Source organism: Oncorhynchus tshawytscha, linkage group LG22, assembly GCF_018296145.1.
Source record: "Oncorhynchus tshawytscha isolate Ot180627B linkage group LG22, Otsh_v2.0, whole genome shotgun sequence".
Lineage (NCBI taxonomy): Eukaryota > Metazoa > Chordata > Actinopteri > Salmoniformes > Salmonidae > Oncorhynchus > Oncorhynchus tshawytscha.
Genome location: NC_056450.1, coordinates 1,372,087 through 1,385,772, shown reverse-complemented (window position 1 = coordinate 1,385,772; position 13,686 = coordinate 1,372,087). Strand labels below are relative to the sequence as shown.

Below are 13,686 nucleotides of genomic sequence, written 5' to 3'. Positions count from 1 at the left end.
TGCTCGTGGTGAATCGTTTATATATGTGGAAATTATCCATTGTAATGTATGGCAATTTTTGATATGGTTTTATTATTATTGAACTCAATGAAATGTTAATAAAAAGTAGATTTAGAATAGTACATAGAATAGTACATGAAGTATACTATTAAAATAGTATGTTTTATTTAACCTTTATTTATACAGGTTATTCTCATTGAGATAAAATCTCTTACATAGTCCTTAAACTGATCAAATCTCTTAAAAGCCTACATAGTCCTTAAACTGTCATTATACACCACTTGTTGGAATATTAGGAGTGTTTGTATAGTCAAATCAACATGCATTAGTCACATGCGCCGAATGCAGTGAAATGCTTACTTACGAGCCCCTAACCAACAATGCAGTTTTAAAAAATACAGACAAGAATAAGAGGTTAAAGTAACAAGTCAGCTGACCTGGGAAGTTGATTTCATTTTTCCCTATTATAAAGTTCATAGTTCGCTCAAGATGAAGTCATCCTGTATAAATGACAATGAACAACCACGAGTGATGAAATACATTGTTTTCTCGATTCTACTGTTTATCCCCCTTTCTCCCTCTCTCTAACCCCCTACCCCCATCCCAGGTTTTTTTGTGCCAATCATGGCAGAAGGGGAACAGAGGGCAATCACCAGGCAAACACAATTTTTTTTCTCAAACCACTACACAGCCCCACTCCAAAAATCAGAGGAGCCCTATTATGTGACAGTGCACAGATGTCCGTACTAGTCAATGAAAGCAACACACCACAGCATCATCACCGGGACCCACATGCCACGTCACAGACTGAAATACAAAACCTACTGTATATAGCCTGGGTTGTTTCAGCACGGCAAGCAGGATATCATTGGGAGTCTATGCATGTCTGAGGAACCAATCATTTTTCTACCTATCCCTATGGAAAAAAATCTGAAGTTGTGTATGTGTGTGTGTGCGTGCGTGCGTGTGTGTGTGTGTGTGTGTGTGTGTGTGCGTGTGTGCGTCTCGTGATATACAATGGGATCAAGTTGACATAATCTTGTTCTTAAGTGTGACACATCCAGTATTGTACTGAAGCTCACTTTCTTGCAAACTTGTATATTCATGTTTTAGGGGATGATCATGGATTTAAAGCATCATTATAACAGAATCATATCTTTTCAATACATAAATAGAAATAGAAAGATCTATGTCACATAAGTTAAAAACAGTAAGTATGTCCGTTAATGTGTAGTATCAATTAATTATTTCAAAGTTATGGTTTGAATTGCCTATGTTTTAATATGAAGCACATTGCAAGTGGCATACCTCCATACGACATCAAAGTGCTGTTGTTTATATTGGATATAATGTGTACATTCACTGTGTATCCTGTTCCGTGAACATTATCAACTTGAATATATGTTACAAGAATATAAGAGAGCATCACAGAAAGAGTGAGATCATAAGGATATTGTAAACATATCACCGAAATGTAGTTATTTTCCTTCGAAACACATGAGGATAAAAAGACAGCCTCTCATCCCTGGGGCTAGTGTGTGTGTGTGTGTGTGTGTGTGTGTGTGTGTGTGTGTGTGTGTGTGTGTGTGTGTGTGTGTGTGTGTGTGTGTGTGTGTGTGTGTGTGTGTGTGTGTGTGTGTGTGTGTGTGTGTGTGTGTGTGTGTGTGTGTGTGTGTGTGTGTGTGTGTATTTGTGAATGTAGTCATGTGTGCTTGATGCTTGATTCACAGTGACAACGTGTACATGTGCACAGTATTCCAGATAGTAGCTCATATCCCAGTTTAGGTCTTATTCAGGATAAGATGTTTACATGCACCTTTGATATCCCGCTCACGAGTATCCCTTTATCCATGAATAAACTAAATATTCAGAATTTGCCCGTGGACAGCGGAATGATTTTTTTGACACGGGCTGCGGGATTTTTTGTTGTTGCCTCACTCAGATAAAAATAAATAATAATCTGACATTAAGTAGGCTATTTGTTTGTTTCTCCAAAATGTGATGCATGCTTCTCTTTTGTCATTACTTGATACTCAATAATAATGTCATAAATCCATAGAATGATCATCAACAATCTAGTTGACATCTGTAAAGTATTATCTTTCATTTCTGCTTCTCACACGGAGCGAAGACGTTTGGGGCCCGGGGAGATTTTGCAAAATTTCCAAATTACATCAGTTGTTGGCCGGTTTTAAAGGACCCCCCACACCTCCGAAGAATGACGAAGGCTACTTGTACATATTCACAAATTGGGTGTGGGAATTTCCATGTGGAGTTGATAAACATCAACATATAGCTAGCATGCGAACCTGCTAACCTTATCTATCTAACTAGCTAGCAAATGTTATATGTTGTTGCTGTTGATTCTGTTTTTAACTACAACATATTCAAAAGATTAGCCAGCTGGCTCTGTGGCTGGTTATGGATTTGTCATAAGCATTGATTTAAGGAAAACATCCCCACAGATGGAAACCACTTTGGCTTTGCCATCTATTTGTTATCTATTGTTATCGCCAACGTTTTGTCATCTTACAAAACTTGTGGAGGCGAGTCCGACATATATACATAGTTAGAAAGAATAAGATGAAGCTCCAGTAATATGGGTAACTATTGAAAGATAGCTGATATGCGTTTTTCTACATTGTAATGGACACGGGGGAACCTTTGGTAGGTAACGTTAACTGGTAGGCCTCGGCTGCGGTAGAGCCAAGCCAGGTCAGCCCTTGCTCATGGTTCTCACAGGGGAAGTGAAATTATAGGCTACATTGACTTTAGTCTTAATCATGCACGCCGCAAATAACATGTAACTATAAAATGCATATTCTTTTAATTATCTGGATAGGCACTTGTGGTTTCTAGCTAACGTTACACCAATCAAAGCATTGAAGAAGAAGAAGTTTGCACCTCCTATTCTCATTTTCTCCATGGCTCAGGCGGCCAAGTGGACACAAGGCGGTTGGGCTCATTTTAGTAGTGAAGAAGAATAACTTCGCAGCTGTTTCTGATTCATAAACAATTCCATGCTGGTGGGTGGTAACATTCAAATAATACCCAGCCCTGAAAAGAAACGTGGGCTGAAAATAATTGGTATGTCATATCATATCAACAGTATCCAAGGACAAGACACCGCATTCACACAGATTTGCACAAAGTGGGCAGTTCGGATTTGTCACTTCAAGCACAAATATATAATTCTTTGTCTAAAACAAATGATTGTGCAAAATCATGGGTTAGCTCTAGCCATCATCTTACAGGTTGAAAAAGTGGATTTCTACTGATGGGAAAAGCTATAAAAACGATCTAGTATGTTTCAGAAGTATTCAGTCTTGGATACAGTATTCAGTCTTGGATACTCAGCCTTGGATACTCAGCCTTGGATACTCAGCCTTGGATACTCAGTCTTGGATACAGTATTCAGTCTTGGATACTCAGTCTTGGATACAGTATTCAGCCTTGGATACTCAGTCTTGGATACAGTATTCAGTCTTGGATACAGTATTCAGTCTTGGATACAGTATTCAGTCTTGGATACAGTATTCAGTCTTGGATACTGTATTCAGTCTTGGATACTCAGTCTTGGATACAGTATTCAGTCTTGGAAACTCAGCCTTGAATAAGGTATTCAGTCTTGGATACTCAGTCTTGGATACAGTATTTCAGTCTTGGATTCTAAGTCGTGGATACAGTATTCAGTCTTGGATACAGTATTCAGTCTTGCATACTCAGCCTTGGATACAGTATTCAGTCTTGGATTCTAAGTCGTCGATACAGTATTCAGTCTTGGATACAGTATTCAGTCTTGCATACTCAGCCTTGGATACAGTATTCAGTCTTGGATACTCAGTCTTGGATGCATGTTGAGACAGTGAAGTACAATCAGCTTTTATGGTGCGAAAATTTTTCACATTTAGGCTACGGTATATTCCATTTTTTTTAAGGTGATATAAATTAATTCAATTTCACCACACAAAATTAACATTTGGCCTATCAAGACACACTTCATTCTACAGGAGTGAATATTATAATAGGGTACATGTGAGGTTCTACACTCAGTGTCCAGACATCAGTTACTATTATAATAAGGTACATGTGAGGCCTATAGTCAGTGTCCAGACATCAGTTACTATGATAATAGGGTACATGTGAGGCCTACAGTCAGTGTCCAGACTTCAGTTACTATGATAATAGGGTACATGTGAGGCCTACAGTCAGTGTCCAGACTTCAGTTACTATGATAATAGGGTACATGTGAGGCCTACAGTCAGTGTCCAGACTTCAGTTACTATTATAATAGGGTACATGTGAGGTCTACAGTCAGTGTCCAGACTTCAGTTACTATTATAATAGGGTACATGTGAGGCCTACAGTCAGTGTCCAGACTTCAGTTACTATTATAATAGGGTACATGTGAGGCCTACAGTCAGTGTCCAGACTTCAGTTACTATTATAATAGGGTACATGTGAGGTCTACAGTCAGTGTCCAGACTTCAGTTACTATTATAATAGGGTACATGTGAGGTCTACAGTCAGTGTCCAGACTTCAGTTACTATTCCAACTATTACTGTTCCCATCTGAACATCAAAGGTGATACTATGCAAAAAAACTTATGCATACCCCGAAAAACAATAAACGGGATAAGATGGTTACACAGTCTAAGATCAGCATATCCCAGGCATCATATTCAGGTTTTTCAATACCAGGATACAAGCTTATTCATGTTATTGTAAATGGCATATAATGTTTCTATGGGTCAACTTAAAAACAGAGTACTTGAGTATCCCGAGTAATAGTGATATATTGTTTGGCATGTCAATGTCGTCAGTGGTACGTGTGAAAAGAACACCACAATTCTCACCCTGTTCACACTTACCTTTGATTCCTCCCAGCTGTACCCATGTCCTTTTCTATCTCTCCTTTGTCTTGTTTGTTTTACCCAACACAAATCAAATGCTCTTGATTGAATCTAATTCCATGGATGAAGCTATGAATCCACATCAGACATATGATAAAATGTAAGTTCTCTGATGTCTTGAAGAGCAGATATGAAGGGTATCAGTCAAAGTTAGAGAACAAGGAAGTGTAAGGAAGTCTTCAGTTCCTCTTTATATGTGGTCTTCTCAGTTACAATCATTTTAAAGGACTGCACTTTGAACAATACAATGGCAAAGGTGCATAAGGATGGTATTCCCCATATACTGACCGCTAATGCCTCATTTGCTAAGTTTGTCGCATTGCACATTACTCTCCGTTATTCCTTTTTTGTATCAGCATTAGCGCAGTATACATGATCCCAATTCTAGCTTCAAGAATTTAAAAAAAAAGTTTTAAAAAGTAGATTGTGCTGAATTACTTGTGCATTGAACCATATTGCACACCATAGTTTAAGAACTGTGTGGGTAGTGTTAAAACACAATGACTTAATATCTGAATTCCTCCATCTTTATGCACTTTCGCCATTGGGAAAACTTTTAAAGAATGTATGTGGTCAAACCTTGACCTGTTGACTCAAATGCATATTTTTCCTATGACTCTTCAAATAGCAAAACAGATTTTTGAAGAGATTAATGTCTACAATCAGTGTGAGGTCAACTTTAGGTCACATTGGCCCCGTTATCTTTAATGGTTGAATCCTGCCACAACACACCTAATACGAGAAACACACTTCAGAGGCCTTGGACTCTCTAAACACAGCATCGTTAAAGAGTGCTGTGGCATAGCAAATTAACTTTATACCTGCATAAAATACCATTTACTTAGGCATTTATCTTACCATTGTGCTAATGAGAAGCGGTCTTGGTCTCATCTGATCCCATGTGACCCCACAGTCAAGTTGTGCTTTGTTCGCTCTGATGTGGCACTGTGCAGTCACAGAGACGGGTCATTTAGATCCTCTGCTCCCAGGCCAAATTGTTTTCTGCATGACGGGCCACATATCGCACACTCGCTCTCCCAGTCTCATTAATGTGTAAGATACAATGAACTGGTAAAGAAAGGCAATTTAGCCAACTGGGCATCAGTCACGCCTAAGGTCCACCACCAGCCTGTTCTAATGGGAAAGAAAGTATAGCCATTTGATTGAAGCAACATCAGCGTTTTGTCGCTTCAAAACATACAACCAGACCCATTATAGCTATATAAGGGCCTTTTCAATGTGCAGTGAGACAGGGGGAATAGAGAGAAGATAGCGGTGTGAAATTGTCGTTTTGCTTGAGCAACGTGGCTAATTTATCATTCTCCAGGGGTCAGGCGACGCTCCTTGACTTGTGAATTTTATAGGTCTTAATGAAGTGCTGCGAGCGTTTATGCACAGCACAACATCCTTCATTCCCTTCACTTAGGGAGGCAAGGAGGGGATGAATTTAGCCATTGTACTGCAGCATCGCTGTTCTTCTGAGCATTACATACACAAAAACAGAAGCGCTAGTCTAAAATCCCACACCAGTCCTTTCAGAAATGAAAATGTTTCTGTTTGTAGGTTGCTCACCATGTTAGTCCATTCTCTTGGTATACGTACCTCTGCCATCCCTGCTCCTCATCGTGGTAAGTGTCTCATGCCCGCAGAAGCAGTTTCAAGCTGTAATCCTTGGAGGTCGACAATGTGATGTGCTCACAACATATTGGCAGACGTGCACCCATTCTCATTCCTTGGTTGTGTCGGGGGCCTTAAAGGGGCAATCCAAGATGGGTGGGTCCAGTTTGGGAACCAAATCAGTTGCAGGATGACTGCTTTGCTATTTGTTTGAATCCCGGGTTGTCTCTGTAATGGGAGAAGCTCCATCGGTATGAGGTACATACCGTAAGAGTCTGCCGCATAATGCAACAAAGTTCCAATCTAAAAGTGGTGGGATTTTCAGAGACCCGGCCGGTAGCTAAACAACATGTGTTAGTACTCTCATGTTAGTACTGTGGTACTCTCCAATGCCACCTCTAATATCCCTCATAGGTCTTCAAAAAAAACAACCTCAATTGAAAATCTCCAATGAAAGTGCTTTTTAAGTCCAGGGGCTAGGCATTCCTGTCCCTGTGGCCCATACTGTATGGGAACTCTGTGACATTGGTTTATGGAAGTGACTCTGATGATGTCTGAATATCTGTGTCGGACTATTCACTGTATTTTTAAAGGTCACGTGGCACCATTTAAAACGCATGTCAATACATGACATGGTTGTTTCTTCGTGTGTCTATCCATCTGACATGAGATGTGTTTTTTCATTATTAATAGACATTTTATTCCCTCAAGGTTCTTAAAGGTCCTGTACAGTCCTCCTATTTCCCAAATAAAAACTTTGAATGACCAAAACATCACCTATAATATTTTTACCCTGTTAAACTGCTGTGAATTGAAGAATTGGTACCCTTTCTCTCAACTTTAAATATCAGGAAGACTGAAAGAGTGGCTGATTGGGCAGGGAGCTAATATTCATGATTTCACCTTGACTGACAGCTCTTTGAAACACCAGTGTGGTTGTTGCCAGGTAACAAGATAAACAATGGGCCACATGTCATTGATGACAAAGTAAACAATGTGCGACATGTCTTGCCGAGCCAAAATAGTACTCCTCAACCCATTTTCTTTGTAAAATGCTCTCATGGTCAACATATCTGATATCAGAACAGTTAGATATCAGACGAACAGCAGCAATATACAATTGCATTTCTCTTGTTTCGTAACTAGATACAGAATACAGTTCACAGAGACACTTCTTCACAATAATTACTTATACCTGAGTCACATTAGAAGCTTAGACATAAGGGAAAGTACATGACAACGTCATGCAATAAGTGTACAGGACAATTTATTGGTGCGTCTGCATTAGCATTATACATGACAATATCTTCAGAATTGTATGACATTTATTTTATCATTTACAACATGCCAGCATAGCCAAAATATTTGTTCAACATTAAAACTCATGAGAAATAATGGTGAGACAGATAAACCTAATATAGACACCTCCCTACAGCCCTACATATAGCCGCCCTACAGTGTGCAGGACCCATTGAATTGATTTGTGTGTAATGATGTGTGCTGAGAGTCAGGAAGCAAGTTCAGGGAGTGAGTGTTTTAATAAAGTAAACGTGACATAATACGAACCTCGAACAACGCACAGACATGAAACAGAAACATTGACGCCTGGCGAAGGAACCAAAGGGAGAGACATATATATATATATAGGGCAGGTAATCAAGGAAGTGAGGGAGTCCAGGCGAGTCTGACGATGCACAGGTGCACGTAATGATGGTGACAGGTGTACGCCATAACGAGCACCCTGGTGACCTAGAGGCCGGAGAGGGAGCACACGTGACATTGTGCAATTTATAACACTCATCTCCCGTCCGAATGCTTGAAAAAAACAATTCAAAATAAATAACAAAATGTGACATAATTCATTATTTAGGCTTTAGGAAACCGAGACGAGAGGGAGAGGAGGGGCACCCATGTACCCCGCTTCAATCAAGCAGGCCAGTCACCCACTTGGCTTCAGTCAGCCACAAAATTGAAGCAGGAAACATATCCATCTATAGCCTCCTCCTTATCAGGACTCTCACACTGGGCAGACAGGGGTCCTGGAATGGACAGCTCGCACAGCTTCCCCACATACAGCGCTGGATCAAGGGTGATCTCATTGAAGAAGAGATCCAGCAGCCTGTAATGTCTTTGAAAAGGGAAATGTTTTTTAAATGGGAAGTGAATTTAATTCAATTGTATTTACTGTTATGATGCTATCAATTTGTTGATGATGTGCTCTACTCATTCTACAATGTGTTTTCTGGTGTTTTTGAAGAATTCCATTTTAAAATATGCAATATTTGATTGTGCACATCGGTGAAACTTTTCAATGTTTCTATTTGGAATTTGTGTGTGCTTGAAATGCTCAACTGATGCAGATTTGAAATGAAAAACTATTGACAGTAGGGGCACAACTTTTGTTTTAGAAGTGGGGGGGGGCATATTTTTATTTTATTTTAATCCAGTAGGATAAACACTCCAAACAGCCTACTTGACGCTCGGTGGCTAAAGCACACCGTTGCCTCGTTTTGTATCATATTCCAATGATAATGCATGAACCCTCCCGTCCCCAGTGAAATTTGCACCCCTTACTTACAGTATATCCCCCTTCTTTGCCTGGGGAAAGGTGATTTTTGAATCACAGCATTTCTACTGCGGTGGTTGCCTTGGAAGCCCTCACACCAACAACCCACACAATGTCACGTCTGCTCCTGCTCCTCCCCTCCGACTTCGCCGGAGTAATCACCACCGGTCCTGGGATTCATCATTAAACACACCTGGCACTCATCATTACGCTCACCACCTGGACTCCATTACCTTCATCATTTCCTCCCCTTTATATGTCACTCTCCCATGTTCACTCACCAGTTGGTATTGTTCTTGAGTATCGGTATCAGCCTTATGTTAGTGTTGTGCTCTTGGCTTTGTTTTATTAAAACAAATACCAACCCAAAATATGGAAGCAGCAGGACAACCGGACATCTCCCAGACAATCAATGAACTAGGTGACCTTCTTCATCAACACCATGATCAGCTGGCTCAACTGGGGACGGCCATAGAAGAGGTTCTCCGCAGTCTACAACGTCTCAACAGCGGAGGATATTCTAGAGCCAGCCTACCCAACGAGTCAGCACACCAGCCCATCCAGCAACCCACTCAGGTCAGCGATACCCATCTATCCCTCCCGGAGAAATATGATGGGACACCATCCAAATGCCGTGGTTTTCTCCTTCAGTGCTCCCTCTATTTCGCACATCAGCTGGGAGCCCCCAACACCAAGAGGTCTAAGGTTGCCATGGTTATTTCTCTGCAGACTGGGCGTGCAATGGAATGGGCTACGGCCGTCTGGGAGAGAGGAGCGCGAGACTTATGAGGGGTTCATGGCTCTGTTAAAATGTATTTTCCATCATCCTGCAGAGGGCAGAGAGGGAGTTGAGGTCAGCTCCAGCAGGAGAATTAGACAGCTGCTGAGTAGCAGCTTCCAGTGGATGAAATGAGCCGGGGTTCATCACGTTTTTCCGAAGAGGTCTGAGCGAGGCGGTCCAGATGGGACTGGCCTGCCGAGATGGCAGCCTCACCCTGGAAGCACTCATTGGGATGACAGCCTCACCCTGGAAGCACTCATTGGGATGACAGCCTCACCCTGGAAGCACTCATTGGGATGACAGCCTCACCCTGGAAGCACTCATTGGGATGACAGCCTCACTCTGGAAGTACTCATTGAGATGACTGCCTCACCCTGGAAGCACTCATTGGGATGACAGCCTCACCCTGGAAGCAATCATTGGGATGACAGCCTCACCCTGGAAGCAATCATTGGGATGACAGCCTCACCCTGGAAGCAATCATTGGGATGACAGCCTCACCCTGGAAGCACTCATTGGGATGACAGCCTCACCCTGGAAGTACTCATTGGGATGAGTGTGTTTTTGGTTTCCAGCCGGCCATGGCCCGTGGACCCAGGGCCAGACCATGGCTCCTGCGATAGGTGAGTGTTTCATCAGAAGGAACAGGCAGACCATCACCGCAGTGAGACCCCTGTGTTCCATCCTGGGGATCGCATATGGCATCTGGCTCTCTACCAGGAACCTCCCACACCACCTGCCTTGCAAGAAACTGAGCCCCCGGTTTGTGGGGCCATTCAAGGTTCTACGGAGGGTCAATGAGGTGACATACTGTCACACCCTGACCATAGTTTGCTTTGTATGTTTCTATGTTTTGTTTGGTTAGGGTGTAATCTGAGTGGGCATTCTATGTTGTGTGTCTAGTTTGTCTGTTTCTGTGTTTGGCCTGATATGGTTCTCAATCAGAGGCAGGTGTTAGTCATTGTCTCTGATTGGGAACCATATTTAGGTAGCCTGTTTGGTGTTGGGGTTTGTGGGTGATTGTTCCTGTGTTAGTGTTTGTGCCACACGGGACTGTTTTCGGGTTTTCACTTTGTTGTTTTGGTTATGTGTTCATGTTCAGTTTTCTAATTAAAAAACCATGGACAACTACCGCGCTGCATTTTGGTCCGCCTCTCCTTCAACAGAAGAATCCCGTTACACATATAGGATACAATTACCCGTCACTACCATATCTCACCCTCTTCATGTCTCCCTTCTGCTCCTCCCCTCGTCAGAGTACCAACCACTGGTCTTGGGATTTGTCATTACACGCACCTGTTAATCATTATGATTCACATCTGGACTCCATTACCTTCATCTCCTCCCCTTTTTCACTCTCCCATGTTCACTCATTTGTTGGTATTGTTCTTGTGTATCGGCGTTCTGCCTTATATTAGTGTCGTGTTCTTGGTTTTATTAAAACATTTCACTTGCTTTCGACTCACTGCCCCATCATTGTGCACAATGGAATGGCTAAATATGATTTTCAGAGTTAAATTTCAATACTATACACACCATAATTCCTTTTGTGGACAACATTCCGCCGTGCTGGCATTTCTAAGACTCAATTTAAGGGTGCTTAGGGATGGAAGAACAGTCACTATATGGTTCGGGTGTTACATAAAAATACTGTTCCCAAGTCAAAGCAGCCACAGTTGCATTATCTAATGTTGGCTTCCGTGTCAAACTCTGATACTTTTTGGGCAGCACTTGCAGGAGCCGCTGTCAGTGATGGTACAGCATCTGTCTTCAGGATTCGCTTCCTGGCAAGACCCATCTAATGTTCTCCCCAATTGATTAAGCATCTTAACTCAATGTGCACTGCACACACGTGACATGGTCGTAATGTCCGGCGCAGCCTGTCCACCCAAAATGAAAAGCACTGCCACTGCTGTCGGATGTCACCCTTCCAAGATAGTGGACGGTTCATTTTACACTACACATCCAGTCACAACACAGAGTGCTTTTGCTGGTAAGTAGCTTGCTAACAGTCACACCACAGATGAAAGGTTACCAGTATCTTTGGTCGTACGTTCTGCTTCCGCTAGCTAATAGTACCTAGCTTACGGTTTGTAAACAAAGCCAAAGCAAGGTGTAGGTGCACATTTTTATGGCGGTACATATTTTCAATTAGATGTGTAAAGCTGGATGTAAATCCTTGGCAATGCCTACCTCCTGAATCCAGGTGTTTGACAATGGGCGGAGGGGACCAGCAACTTCATGATCAAACTTGACCAATGTACCAACTACAGTCATTGTTCGTACTTGGGTCACCCTACTTTGAACTGGTTTTCACCATATATAATCAAATTTGATAAACATTTTCACTGTTTGGGACTTTTAACACTAGGGCCAGAGTTCAGACTGGAAATGCATGCACATTTGTTTATGCATTTATTAGATGACTAGAAAAATAGGTGGCAATGCAGACAATTCATAAGGCCTTGGTTGTCTCTGCTCGTTCAGGGTAGCTCACTGCCAGAGCAATGTGTCAATTATTACCATTATTAATAAACTACAGGCATTGAGCGAGCTATAACCCCCAGACAGTAACAAAAAGCAGAACCAAATAAGTGGAGGGCTGCGGTGATGGTGGGCTACTAGAAAACGAACGCAGCAGCAATGTTACAGCAGCCGCAATAATAAGCAGCAAAGAAAAGCCAATTGCATAGCAGAGGATGGGTGTACAGAAATCAAATAAAAGTTTATTACACTGATTTTATTTTTACATTTAGCAGACACTCTTATCCAGAGCAATTGGGGTTATTTGACTTGCTCAAGGGCAAATTGACAGATTTATCACCTAGTTGGCTCGGGGATTTGAACCAGCTACCTTTCAGTTACTGTCCCAACACACTTAACCGCTATGCTACCTGCCACAGGTGCAGCAAAATGCTTGTGTTTCTAGCCCCAACAGTGCACTAGTAATGCCTAGCAATTCAAAACAATACTCACATAATTCAAAAAGTAAAAAGAAAGAAATATCAGAAAAGTCCGGAAGTGAGAGAGAGTGTGTGTGTGCGTGCGTGTGTGCGGGACAGTATATGAATAGAAAAGATCTGTACAGCAGTAGTTATATAGGATGAGCCATGACTAGAATACAGTATATACATATAAAGTGGGTTAAACAGTGTCGTGTCTTTAGCTTATCGTTAAATGAGAAGACTTATTTTATCAAATCAATTATCTTTAATTATTACATGATTAAACTAATCATGTACATTTAATTAACTAGGAAGTTGAGCACCACGGAAAATCTTCAGATTACAAAGTTATAATTTTGCTAATACAACTCTTCAGATATTTGAATATCTGATTAATTAGTGTTCTATTAATTAATTATTCTTTACCTCACGTCAGTCTCATTCCAAACATCGTAAATCGTTGGTTATCTGCACGAACCCAGCCTAAACTATGAATCATCCACACACCAATCATTGATTTACTAACTAACTAAATAATCACAGAAATGCATTAACAAACAGTAGATATTGGTTACTGACGATGATAGGGAAGATTCCCTAGTGGGCTAAACTGATTTGACGGCTTGGTGGACAAAGGGAATGACAGCAGAAGGGTCTGATGACAGCAGTCTTAAATGCAGGTGGGACACTGCCAGATTGGAGGGGGTGGTTCAAAATCTGGGTTATCAGAGTGGAGGGGTGCATGATTTGAGCAGGGCTGTTGGAATATGATCCAAGGTACAGGAGGTGGTTTTAATTATGGACATAGTTTTCTCAATGCCTCCCTGGGTGACTTCAAGGGAGTAGGAGAGAGGCCGTTGGTGG

At 41.6% G+C, this 13,686-nt stretch overlaps 1 protein-coding gene across 1 annotated transcript in view; it reads left to right on the top strand.

The window, feature by feature from the left end:
- The window catches only part of LOC112221380 (chemokine-like protein TAFA-5), a 51,889-nt gene extending 49,937 nt beyond the window's left edge, over positions 1-1,952 (top strand). The window contains exon 5 of the mRNA XM_024383532.2: positions 608-1,952. The gene's annotated coding sequence lies outside the window, so the exon portion shown is untranslated. The remainder of the gene's footprint in view (positions 1-607) is intronic.
- The last annotated feature ends 11,734 nt before the right edge of the window (positions 1,953-13,686 follow it).